Source organism: Tamandua tetradactyla, chromosome 3, assembly GCF_023851605.1.
Source record: "Tamandua tetradactyla isolate mTamTet1 chromosome 3, mTamTet1.pri, whole genome shotgun sequence".
Classification (NCBI taxonomy): Eukaryota; Metazoa; Chordata; class Mammalia; order Pilosa; family Myrmecophagidae; genus Tamandua; species Tamandua tetradactyla.
In genome coordinates this window covers 150,720,208-150,734,250 of record NC_135329.1, presented here as the reverse complement: position 1 = coordinate 150,734,250, position 14,043 = coordinate 150,720,208, and the positions used below count along the sequence as shown (strand labels likewise).

General features: G+C 39.8%; 1 protein-coding gene and 1 pseudogene across 9 annotated transcripts in view; one reads left to right on the top strand and one right to left on the bottom strand.

Annotated features, from left to right (window-relative positions):
* OSBPL6 (oxysterol binding protein like 6) overlaps positions 1-14,043 on the bottom strand; it is a 224,105-nt gene that overhangs the window by 139,873 nt on the left and 70,189 nt on the right. The gene's annotated exons all lie outside the window — the stretch shown is intronic.
* Positions 9,661-9,879, top strand: LOC143677812 (pterin-4-alpha-carbinolamine dehydratase pseudogene; annotated as a pseudogene).

Sequence of the window (14,043 nt, the reverse complement as noted above, 5' to 3'; positions counted from 1 at the left end):
AATAAATTGGTTTAGGCAATTATGCTAAAACACAGAGGTCAGCAAACTACCCTTTGCTTGTTTTTGTAAATAAAGTTTTATTGGAATGCAGTCATGCCCATTTGTTTATGTATTTTCTATGGCCACTTTCATGCTATAACAGCAAAATGTAATAACAAGCAACAGAGACCATATGGCCCACAAAGCCTAAAATATGTCCTGTCCATCCTTTAGAGAGAAATTTGCCAACCCCTATGATAAAGTACTAAAATTAATGCTATTTTTAACAAAAGACCTATACACAGAAAACCACAAGTAATTGCTATAAGAAATCATGGAAGACCTAAATAAATGGATGGGCATATTATGTTCATAAATTAGAAGACTAAATATAGTTAAAATTGTCAATTCTACCCAAATTGATTTATAGATTCAATGCAATAGTAATTAAAATCCCAACAACATACTTTGCAGAAATAGGAAAACCAATAACTAAATTCATTTGGAAGGGCAGGGTGCCCCAAATAACAAAAAATGTCCTGAAAAAGAAAAGTGAATGGGAGGTCTCATACTACCTGATTTTAAAGCATATTATGAAGCTACAGTGGTCAAAACAGCATGTTACTGGCATAAATATAGATAAACTGACCAACGGAATCAAATTGAGTGTTCAGAAATAAACTAGACCCTCTCATTTGTAGACAACTGATCTTTGATAAGGCAGTTAAGCCAAGCAAAATGGGACAGAGCAGCCTCTTCAATAAACGGTATTGAGAACTGAATATCCATATGCAAAAGAATGAAAGAGGAGCCCCATCTCACACCTTACACAAAAATCAACTCAAAATGGTTCAAAGACCTAAACTTTAGAGTCAAGACCATAAAACTGTTAGAAGAAAATGTAGGGAAATATCTTATAAATCTTGTAATAGGAGCTGGTTTCCTAGACCTTACAAGTAAAGCATGAACATTGAAAAAAGAAATAGATAAATGGGACCTCTTTAAAATTAAGCACTTTTGTGCACCAAAGAACTTTGTCAGGAAAGTAAAAAGGTAGTCTACACAATTGGGAGACAGCCAACTATCAGATAAGCATTTAGTATCCAGAATATATAAAGAGATTCTTCAACTCAAAAACACAACGACAATCCAATTTAAAAATGGGCAAAAGATATGAACACACATTTCTCAGAAGAGGAAACACAAATGGCTAAAAGGCACATGAAAAGACGCTCAACTTCACTGGCTATTAGGGAAATGCAAATCAAGACCACAAAGAGCTATCATCTGACACCCAGTAGAACGGCCACTGCGGAAAAAAAACAGAAACGACAAGGGCTTAAGAGGATGTAGAGACAGAGGAACATTTATCCACCATTGGTGGAATGCTCTGGAAGGTATACTGGCGGTTCCTCAGGAAGTTAAGCATAGAACTGTCATATGATCCAGCAATTCCATTACAAGAAAAACATTCAGAGGAACTGAAGGTAAGGACACAAACAGACATTTGTACATTGATTTTATAGCAGCATTATTTATGACTACCAAGAAACAGAAACAATCCAAACGTCTATCAATGGATGAGTAGCTAAACAAGCTGTGGTATATACATACGATGGAATACCATGCAGCTGTAAGACAGAATAAAGTCATGAAGCAATAACAATGTGGGTGAAGCTTGAGGACATTATACTGTCTGAAATCAGACAGAAACTAAAGAATAAATACTGTATGGTCCTACTAATAAGAACTAACACTAATGAGTGAACTTTGAGAGTTAAAAGTTAAGAACATCAGTGATCAGGAAATAGAAAGAGGGTAGAGACTGAGCATTTTGTGTTGAAGGAATAGACTGTGCAACAGGATTGATTGTTAAAATTCAGGAAACGATACCACAAAACTACCTGATTGCAGTACAATAATATAAAGCTGAATGTGATTATATTTGATGGAGAAAGGCTGGGGGCACATATGAAACCAGAAGGAAAGATAGAGGATTAAGACTGAGACAGTATAACTTAGGAATGCCTAGAGTAGACCATGATGGCAATTAAATGTACATATATAAAAACGTATTTTCATGAGGAAGAACAAATGAATGTCAACATTGCAAGCTGTTGAAAAGGATGGTATACAGGAAAAGGAACAATCAATGCAAAGTAGGTTCTATAGTCAACAGTAACATTGTAATATGCTTCCACTGAATGTAACAAAGGTATTATGCCAAAACTAAATGTCAACAGGTAGGGGGAATGGGGAGGGGTATAGGTTTTTGCAGAAGAAAAGGAAATGTCTTCATATAGATTATGGTGGTAAAGGTATGGCTATACACTTAGGTTGGATTGTATGAAGCACGAATAAAACTGTCTAAAAATGAACAGAGAGAAACAAGTGCTAGAGAAAATATGGAGGAAGAGATGTACCTATTCACTGTCTGTAGGGAAACAGAGGTGCAGCCTCTTAGAGGGCAGAGTGGTGGTTCCACAGGAGGCTAGGGGTGGGGTTGCCATATGAACCTGAAACCCCATTGCTAGGTATATACCTGGAGGAACTGAGAATGGGGACATAAATGGACATTTACACACTGGTGTTTATGGTGGCAGGGTTCCCAATGAGCAATGGAAGGAGGTGGCCTAACAATGCAACAGCTGAGGAATGGAAGGGGGAACTGTGGTGTATACATACAACAGGCTACTGAGTGAGTGGCTACAAGAAGGAATGAAGTTGTGATGCATGCAGCTAGGTGAAACTTTAGGACAGTGTGTGAATAAAATGTCAGAAACAAAAACACAAATATTATCATGCCTCACTCATATGGATTAACTATAATTTACGAACTCAGACAACTGAAGTCAAGAGTACAGGTTATCAGCAATGTTTCCCCTGAAGTGTTTATGGGGAGATCCATGCAACTGTTTTGTCTGTTTGCTGGAAACTGGTAGAAGGAAAACAGTACAGCCTGACACAGTAATTGCAGATAAATCAAAGGAAAATCCTCATCAGTGCCAGGGGACAGAAAAGCCATTTCTTTCTAAATATCTCAGAGATTTAGATGCAGAACATTTCTCTTTAATTCAGACCTATAGTAACACCAGCTGAAGACTTCAGTTTCTTTCCTTTGGATACATAAGGCTTCTTTTTCAGGGTACAGGACAGAGAGGTGGCCTCACAACTGAAGGTGGATTTAGAGGGTGAGGTCGAGAGCCCCAACCTTGACACCTCTGCCCCATGCACCCTTTGGGGAATAGGATAATGGTGCCATTACTGGTGCTTTAGTGTGGTTGAGTCTGGACTCAAATCAAAAGGAAAGGAAGAATATGTTTTTACTTAAATGAATTAGCAGGAAGCTCCATGTGTTTTGAGTAACCGCAGGTTGATGGATGCTACAAGTATAAATGAATAGCTACCTCAATCCTTACAATAAGATCTGAACCAAGGGCAGGGACTTGTGCATAAGGGTGTGACTCCCAGAGAACGAATACCAGCCAGCAGAAGTGAACTGAGGCTGTGCCACAGAAGGTTTGTCCTTGGGGAACCGGTGGGCCTGCCAAGATGCTTCCCAAGTATTGGTTGGGTTGGGCAGGCTGGCCATTAGGTCTCCCCTTTCTGCCTTTCTTGCCCTGGGAGCCTATGTTTCACCCCTTTTCCTCCAGCTTGTCCCTCTCTCACCTGCTAGAGCTTTGTCAGACCACACAGTGAGGAAAGGACTTACCTTCTCCCTTCCATAAGATGGGGCTGGTTGGAGCAGAGATCTGGGGCGTGGCCTGGAGCCCACCACTGCCCCAAAGTCAGGAAGCCTGGGAGAGCGAGGGTAAGCCAGGGCTTAGACCTCTTCAGCAGGGTTTCTTTGAAACGTTCTGCCTCTACCTGTAGGCCCTTTTCAGCATGCTAGGGAACAGTTGGCCCCAGGAGAAGAAGTAGAGCAGGATCCTTTGCCCGGAGAGTCCAAGGGCCAGTCCTATGGATTGGGTCAGGCCATCTTTGTAGTCAGGGAGCTCCATGGGTGACCCCAGCACCTGCCCAACCTCTAATGGTGGGGCCTCATAGAAGCCCCATTTCACTTTTGTTTTATCTACCTCTTAGTAAAACAGTAGACATAAACTAGGCAGTGGCAACTCCACTCACTTAGGTTTAGGGGGAAAAATATTTCTTTTTCCAACCATTGCCCTCCCCCCTACATGGGACATGACATCCAGGGAAGAAAGTCTCCATGGTGGCATGGGAGATGACCTCCAGAGATGAGTCTGGCCCTATCACCATGGGATCTACTTCGTCATCCTGACCAAAAGGGGGAAAAGAAGCATAGCTAATAAAGTATCAGTGACTGAGGGATTTAAAATAGAGTTGATAGACTACACTGGAAGTCACTTTCACGCACGTTTCAGTAAGACATTGCTACCATCATAACTTATCAAAACCATTCCTGCCAATCCTAATGAATACCTAGGGTATAAGATAAAAGATTCTACAAAGGTTCCATGCACTAGGGTAACTCTCCAAAACCTACAACCTTCAGATGGGCCCCTGGACAAGTAAGTCCTGAAATGGGCCCCTGGACAAGTAAGTCCCTCTAGACCATCAACTAGCTCCATCCCCCTACCCCTAATTATTTGACAGCCCCTTTCAACATGAAAAAGTTAGAATGGGCACAGCCCAAATACCCCTAAAGAGTGGGAGAAAGATCAAAGGTGAAGATGCAGTTATATAGAGAAGGTTGGGTTTAACAAATAAATATGAGTGCTGAATCATTATACTCATATTTCTCTTAGCTTCCAGTTCCTTAGAGTGGCTAGAAATAAAAATCTAAAATTAGGGAATTATAACCCATATGAAACTCTGAAATCTGTTCTACAACTAACTGTTATGATGTACTTTGAAATTTACTGCTTTTATGTATATACGCTATTTAAAGAGAAGGAGGAGTATAACAGAGAAGATAGGATTTAATAAATGAGCATGACTGCTGAATCTTTATATTGATATTTCTGTTAGTCGCCAGTGCCTTGGAGCAGCTAGAAGAAAAAACGAAAAATCGTTGAACTGCAACCCATACCAAACTTTAAAATCTTTCCTACAACTACTTGTTAAATGTACTTGGAAATGTGTTTTGTATATATATTTCACAATTTTAAGAAATGCTATATTTCACAATTTAAAAAATGTTAATAAATAAATAAATGGGGGAGATAAAGGGTAAAGATTGGGTAGACTGAAATACTATGGGTCAGTGAGAGAGGGGTAAGAGATATGGGATGTATGAACTCTTTTTTTCTGCTTTTTATTCCTTTTTCTGGAATGATGCAAATGATGTAAAACTGATCATGGTGCAGAATACACAACTGTGTGATGATACAGTGAGCCACTGTATGTATAATATGGTTGGACTGTATGTGGGTGGATACTTCTCAATAAAAATGGTTTTTATTTTAATAAGTGCTATTTTTTAAAAAGGGAAATGAAGTGATAGCATTAAAGACTTTACATCTTTTTTGGCAACAATTTCAGAAAACAGATTATGGCCTTTCAATCCAGGAATTAGTAATTAACAACTCAGCCACTGCATTTTTGGGGTAATGGCTAATATAATGACTATAACAATATAACACTACTCTTCAGCCTCAGATAGTCTTAGGAACAGAAAAGAACAAAAACAAACCTGGAAAACCTAATAACGCAGATTTCTTTCTGCTTGGCATACAGCATTTTGAAAGGAGAAATTACACAATGACAAGCACACACACAGGCTAGCTGCTAACACCATTATTCACAGCGTGAAGAGGAAAATGCAGTAGAGTAGCAACAAGGAAATTGTCTCCATTTGGCGCCAAGGCCTATGAGGGAACTGTCATTTTTATAAAAATTCAGAATTTAAATCAACATAGTACTTCTGTGGCTTCACTGCTTTAGGAAGAACATGTAATCAGAAAGAACAACTGTCTGCAAAACCAAGATTACTGTGAGCCTTAAAAGTCCCCAGTATCTTCGTGCCTGGGAGGATAGATTCGAGTGCCAGAATGACATACTACAGTTACTGAGAGACTCTTGGTGAAAGTGCCTCCTCTGCAGTAATCAAGCATGAAGATTCCCTTGTAAACTCCTTTCTGCGCCCATGAAAAGCTCTTCCCATAGAAATGACACATTCACAGCAATTGTTGCTGTGAATAACAGCAATTGTTGCTAAGTTTGACTTTAAAATACCGACAGAGTAGATGGTTTACCAAATAAAAACCTTAAGAATGGTCTTTTTCAATTCATCAACCCCTATTAGGAATCACAACTGAGACAGAAACAGAATTTGGTTCTTCCCACCCTCCTCTGAGTCTTACTCTGCCAAAATCTATCATCTGTCCCTCTGAGTCCACCACTCCCTTGTTCGGTTAAAGGTAAGTCCCACGCCTGAAGTCCTTAGGACTTCTCTGCTGGACAAAAACAGAGAATCAAATCAACATCCTCTCCTCTAGAAAGGAAAAAGAGACACCTCAGCTCACTCACAGCCAGAAGCAAACAGAGCTCAATACGTCTACACTTTCTTTTTGTATTCGAATATTTGGTGAAGGTCTATTATGAGCCAGGGACAGCACTTAAGGTTGAAGTTCAAAGGTGAACAAAACAGACACAGCCCCAATCTTCTCACAGCACTGCCAGAGAGGGGAAAGACAGCAGAAAAATAATCCTACAAATGAACCTAAGATTACACATCATGTTCAGAGCTGTGGTGGGGGCTCTAATTTAGATCGCAGAATCTGAGGTTTCCATTCTATGGACGTAACATTTAAAATGAAACTGGAAGGAAGAGCAATAGTTATTTACATGAAGAATGGGGTACCATGTATTTCAGACGGAAGGTTCAACTGGTGTAGAAGCCCCAAGGAAGGAAAAATGTAGCCTAGTTAGTAAAGGGAGTTGAGAGTGAGGCTGGGAAGAAAAGCAGTAGCCTTGTGAATTAGGTTAGTGTTTTTATTTCATTCTATGTCAGTGACTTCTTTTTATACCATCAGAAATGTGTGCAAAGATAGATTTGGAAGGATACTCGCTGTATTGCTATAATAATGGAAAAAACTAAGACAATCTAAATCAATAATAGGGGACTGGTTAAGGTATAACACATGCAAGTAAGAAAATAAATTCATAGCTACTAAATACCATGTCATAGATGATTTATTAGAAAATGTTCATATTTTATTGGTAAGTGAAAAGGCTACAAAGAAGTATGCACTATATAATATTTTATTTAGAAGATACAATATACATAGGAAAAAAACAATTAATTCTGGATCGTGAGATTTCAGTTGATTTCTTTTTCTTTCTCTGTTCTTGTTTGTTTTCCGAAATATCAGCATTGAATAGATGTTACTTGCACAGACAGAAAGTGAAACAAACCAGACAACTCTCATCTCTTCCTCTCAAATAGTGGCCATTTGTAATCCTCAAATCCCCAAACCAAAAGTTCTGGAGAAACACAGTCCAAAGATTTGACAGTAACATCTCTATCCTCATTCTATCAGCAACAAGAACCTGACTGTATGTATATAGAGCAATATTTCCTCATTCTTAATAAAATAGAAACTTGCTCTCCAGCAGTGGCTGTCCTTTCCTAACCCTAAAACAACTAACATTAGGGTTATTTTCTTGGTGTCGATTTTTAAAAAGAACCAAAAAAAATTTTACTTTATTGTAAAAAGAAAAAGCTAGATAAACTTTCAGTTTAAAAATATTTATACATCATTACACCCACAACCAAATCTCAAAACTTCTTTAAAGCAACATTAAACAATTTGAAAGGCCTTTCACTTCCCCATAGCACTTTTAAAAAGTATCTAGAAAATTCACATTGCCCCTCCTGCTATACTACAACTAAGTTTCTTAACATGGGATTAAATTTTCCCTTTGATACATGGGGAAAAAAAGAGTTCTCCTTAAAAGTAGGCACCTAGCAACCCTAAAGAACACCTAGGGTAATATATAAGATTCCACAAGGGTTCCATGCACTAGAGCACCTTTCCAGAGACCTACAACCTCCAGATGGGTCCCTGGTCCAGGTAAGTCCTGAAACCTAGCCCAGCCTCTCCAGAACATCAGATAGTTCCATCTTCCTACCCCATATTAGTGACAGACCCTTCCAATATGAAAAATTAAGAATGGCCATAGCCCAAACACCCCTAAAGAGAGGGATGGAAGGATCAAAGGTGATGGTGGAGTTCTACAGAGAAGATAGGATTTAACAAATGAATATGAATGCTGAATTATTAAATTATATCTCATTTAGTCTCCAGTATTTTAGAGCAGCTAGAAGTAAAAACCTAAAATTGTGAAATTGTAACCCATGTTAAACTCTGAAATATGTTGTACAACTAATTGTGGTCCTGTGCTTTGAAATTTATAGCTTTCTTGTATATATGTTGCTTTTCACAAAAAAAAGAAGGGGAAAAAAGGCGATTGTGATGATAAAAAAAATATTTAAGTCCTCCTGTATTCTAGGGTAGCTAGAAGGAAAACTCTGAGAGGATCATATGGTAGCCCATGACAAACTCTGGGATCTGTCCTGTAACTACGTGTTGAAGAGTGCTTTGAAAACTATTGCTTTTTAATTTCTTTGCTCTGTATATATGTTATACTATACAATAAAAAAGTTAAAAATACAAAAAATTTATAAAAACCAGGCACTTAGTATCTGTGCAATCTTGGCTAAGTCATTAAGCATTCCTGAGTCTTAGTTTTCTCAGCTATGAAGTGGGAAGAATATAACTATTCCTGCAGGTACTTCAAGGTCTGGAAAAGAGTGGCCGCCCGGATCAGATTAAATCTCTCTATGTATCCTTTCCAAAAGACCAAAAAATCAATGTGAGGGCAAATAAAACCACAGGACCAAGCCATTAGTAGGATACAGAGAACACCACAAACTTCAAATTACCTAAAGGGGGAGAAAGAAAGAAACACCAGATTCCAACCAAGATCCTGCTACTGCTACAAACGAGCATACAGACAGGGAAACTCTATGGATAAGGAAAGGAGGTGAGGAGAGGACTCAGATGAATCACAAATAAAAGAAGTCCCAAAGAGAGAAAGTCCTGAATTGAATGCCAACATACCAAACGCAGTTCTGGTAGGTCTCAGCACCACCTACATGTAGAGAAAGGGCTTGAAGATATCCTTATACTGCAGGTAGGGCACAGTTACTTGTGACTATGAACGGAATTGGTTCTCACTTTATAGAGAAGACGAATGCAGAGTCAGAGACCTTTAATCGGGAGAATAATATGATCAGACTAAACTGAGAGGAAGGCAACTCTAGAAGCAGAATGGAAGATATCCCGGAATGCAATGAGACCGAAAGGGAGGCTAATTAGGAGGCCATGGTAAATAATTCTGAGATAAAAGCATCAAGATTTCCAGATGAGGCAAGGCCCGTGGCGCTTCCAAGTGCGCCCGGCCTACCGCTCGCCCGCATCCGCCCCGCACTCAGACATGGCCGGCAAAGCACACAGGATAAGTGCTGAGGAGAGAGACCAACTGCTGCCAAACCTGAGGGCTGTGGGATGGAATGAGCTGGAAGGCCGCAATGCCATCTTCAAGCAGTTCAATTTCAAAGACTTCAACAGGGCCTGAAACTAGCCACCAAACGGGATCCAGGACTCTCTTCTCTCAGAACACTAACCTGGGACTCTTCACTGCGATGGGCATTTGGGTTCATGACCAGAGTGGCCCTGCAGGCTGAGAAACTCGACACCATCCTGAATGGTTTAACGTGTACAACAAGGTCCACATCACCTTGAGTACCCATGAATGTGCAGGCCTTTCAGAACCGGACATAAACCTGGCCAGCTTCATTGAACAAGTAGCAGTGTCCATGGAATAGACCCTGCCGTTCCTCTTTTAATTCCTCGGGGTGCCAGGTGACTGAACTGGAAGGACACCTTGCTGCAAGTCAGAACTGCCAAGTCAACCCTGCTGCCTCCACCTAGGGGTGAGTCCTTGCTGTGGAAAGAGGTGATGACCGTTTCACTGCCAACACCAGGACTGGAGACCTTCCCACCCCCACATACTACCCTCCTCATTCTTGGGGCTCTGTTATGTGTACACTCTTTTGAATAAGCTTCTCCCTTTCTTTGCAACCTCCCAACAACAGTAATTTCTTTCCTGTCTGCACCTTGCTTCCTTTCTAATTCATTTTCCAAGAAGCTGTGGTAGAGAGTGAAACAAAGTCCTATCTTAGAAACCAGAGCCTTAAAATGACGAAAACACAATGTGCTTTTATGCCTCAAATAAAACTCTAATCGCTCACTTAAAAAAAAAAAAGAGATAATTGGAGCTGAAGGGATACAGACTGTACAACGGGACTGGATATAAAAACTCAGAAATGGACAGCACAATACTACCCAATTGTAATGCAATTATGTTAAAACACTGAATGAAGCTGCATGTGAGGTATAGGTTTTTTGTTTTTGTTTTTGTTTTTTTTTTCTTTCTATTATTGTTTTAATTCTTATTCTGTTGTCTTTTTATTTCTTTTTCTAAATCGATGCAAATGTACTAAGAAATGATGAATATGCAACTATGTGATGTTATTAAGAATTACTGATTGTACATGTAGATTGGAATGACTTCTAATTGTTTTGTTAATTCTTTTTTTAATTAATAAAAAAATATATATTAAAAAAAAAAAAAAAAAGATTTCCAGATGACCCTATAAGAAGACACCAAAGCTTTTATTAGGGGAAGTTCCATTAATAGATGGAGAGAATTTGGGCAAGGCGTGATATGAATATACACAGACAGCCAGAGACAGCAAGAACTGGTGATCTAGGTTTGGAGTGGTTGTTCTTTGTGGTAGGGGTAGCTGCTGGACATGAAGAGATAGCAATGGATAACATTCAGTTCTTAAGCCTTGGAGGACCACTGGAACCACTCAGGAAATGTCAACATTTAAGGGGTCGATGGTGGAGGAAGGACAGTGGAAGCCACAGAGCAGCAGGAACACAGCCAGGGAGCAGACGCCCAGAAACCACAAGAGGAGACATTTTCAGGATATGGTAGCTGGTCTGCAAAGAGAAGTAAGGACTGCAGAGAACAGGGAGAGTGAGGACAGAAAAATGACAATTCAGGCACCACTGGAGATTTTACTGATAAACACTATCAGATTGGGGAGTACAGTATGTTCTTGGAAGGGGTTTCACAGTGAAAGGAAGAAGGAAGATGGAGGATGGTGAATTGTGAGGGAAGTAGGACAAGGAAAACACTGGAAATCCAGAGATGGTCAAGAGCAGCAGTAAGGTCAAGACTGAAAAAACCTAGAAAAGATGCTATAATGATGGAATGAGAGAAGGGAAGAGGCCAGGATCCACCAGATGCTACAAGGTCAGCTTTTAGGGCCTCTTCCAAAGCAGTGAGAGCAGAAAGGGCAGAGACCACGGGAAGGAGACCATTTTGGCCATTATCCCAGTAGCACATGAATATTTCGCTCTTTCCCTTCTCTGAATTTCTTTAGGGTATGCTGTATAACTTAGGGCTGAGGCTTATAGTCCAAGATAAGGTTTTGAGTGCCAGTTCTGCCACTTACTAAATACATTCGAACAAGTCATAACTCATCTTAAGCTCAGTTTTCCCATCAGCATATTCTGTCTAACAATGCCAGTTTCTAGTCCTCACCCACTTCCTAGGGATGTGACTTCATAGAGAAGTCCAAGTGAGTCTTGATTATTTTACTGAAGTCCTTTAAAAGAGGGAACACTTGGAGAGTGTTAGAAACAACAGAAGTCTCGGACCTGACAGAAACTTCACAGCAGAGCTGACACAGATGTGGACACTTAGAGAATTGAGACACAGATGTTTAGAGATGCTTGGAGCCCAGCAGATGTTGCTACAAGATGTTAAGCAAGCCAGAAACTGGAGAGAACCAAGGGAAGAACCCCCACAGGAAAAGACTGAAAGCAACAGAGCGAAGGAGCAAGGGAGCAACAGATGCCAGCCATGTGACTTCCTAGCTGACAGAGGTGTTTTCTTGACCCACTGGTCTTCCTTGAGTGAACGTAACCTCTGTCGGTGCCTTAATTTAGACACTTGCACTTCCTTAGAACTGTAAACTTGTAATTTATTAAATTTCCCTTTTTAAAAGTCATTTCAGTTTATCACATTCCAGCAGCTTACAAACTAATACAGGGTTGTTGTAAGGATCAAATGACAAGACAGTGTATGGGAAAACCCCTTGAAGACAGCCCTACGCATAAGATACTGGATCATACTTACTTCCCATTAGAGGTTGTATCTGTTCAATCTTGTGCATCCAGCATAGGCTCTAACCCAGTACTATAGGCCTAGAAGTCTAACAGCATTGACTGGGAATAACCACCAGCCCCTCTCCATGAGGGGCATGCAACTCAGTGGTTTTGTGTACACATCACTGTGCAATGAAACTATTATCCTTAAACCTGGGGGAGGTTCCCAGCCTGAGTTTTTAGGAAGACTCCTAGCAAACAGCAGAGTTCAATTACATACACTTTGTAACAGCACTTTCAAATTAGCAGAAGTGTAATTATGAAAAGGTTGCCATATGTTAGAGTCAATTTTTTTTTAATTAAGAAGAAAACAGTAAAAAATCATATTCCAAGAACACTCGGCCTTTGGGTCTAAAGAAGACATCTACAGACAGTCAACAAGCACATCCAAGCTGAGCGAGGAGGCAGACACTCCCCAGCTTTGATGAGGTAGAAATCACTAGCTTTGGAAGACATGCTTGAGTTCTGCAGAATCATCAGGAAAGAAGTTGCTGCAGTCAAATCCATCGTGTCAATTCACACATGCATCTCTGTGACCCCTGAGCACACTCTGCAGAAGTACATTACAATATAACTGGTACAGCTCCACCTAGCATTCTAGCAACATCTTTTTATTACAGAGACAATATAGGATCTGTAACTTAGCACTTTGTGGGGGTAAAAATAACACGTGTAGAAAACACATTTTTTCACTATGAAAGCAGTATATTATTTTTGCTGTTCTACACAATATAATAAAGCTCATACATTTTAAACAACCTAGATAAGTTATATTGCTCCATTTGAGGCAAGTCAGAGTAGTGATTTAAAATTAAATTATTAACCAAGTGTCAGGAGCCATAAAATAAACATAAGCAGTAGTCCTCTGAAAAGCAAACATCAAGATATTCAAAATCACATGAAACTGTAAAACCATACAGTAGTAGTACTATCTTCAATGCCTCTGAGTCAAGACTACCTTTAACACTCAAGAGGAAAATGTTAAGACCATGATATTGTTATTATTCTCTTTTTATGAAAAGATATACATTTATTCATGCATGAAAATATATATTGAGAACCTAGTATTTGCCAGACATAGTGTAAGGAATCAGGGATATGGTTTTAAACCAAACAAACTTGTCTTTGCTCTCATGGGCTTCTAGTCTAATGCGAGAGACAGATAAAATTTAAACAGCTAAGTATATGATTACAAATACTGCTTTGAAAAAAAATGAGAGGAACTTAATTCATCCTAAGGTGAGGAGAAGGCTTACTTAACCTGAGGAGAGAAGAATGCGTCTCAGAGGAAGCTAAGACTGGAGGGGGCAGGAGAGAACGACACTTCAAATAGAGCAACCAGCATGTGCAAAGTCTCTGAGACAAGAAAAAGTTGGGAACACCAAGGTATTAACAAAACACTGGTGGAATTTGGGCAGAATGTGCAAGTGGGAAGGGAGTATGAAATGAGGTGAGGACTGAAGGCAGGAGACAGAGAACTTGGAGTCATATAAAGGATACGCTGGGGATTGTTCCTGCTAAGAAAAGTGGGAGATGTCAAAAGCCTTTAAACCAGTAGGACACAATCAGATTGTATTGAAAAAGAATGGATGGAGGAGGGCAAGAAAATGAGAAGGCTATGGTCCTAGAGATGGGGATAGAAGATGAATTTGGGTTATATCCTGGAGACGAATGGATAGGACTGTTTCGCATGAGCAGGGGAGTTGAAAGTGGGTGGGAAATGTCCAGGTGACCTCCAGGTTTTTGGCTGGAACAACTAATTGAATGGTGGTGCATCATACAAATACAGGAA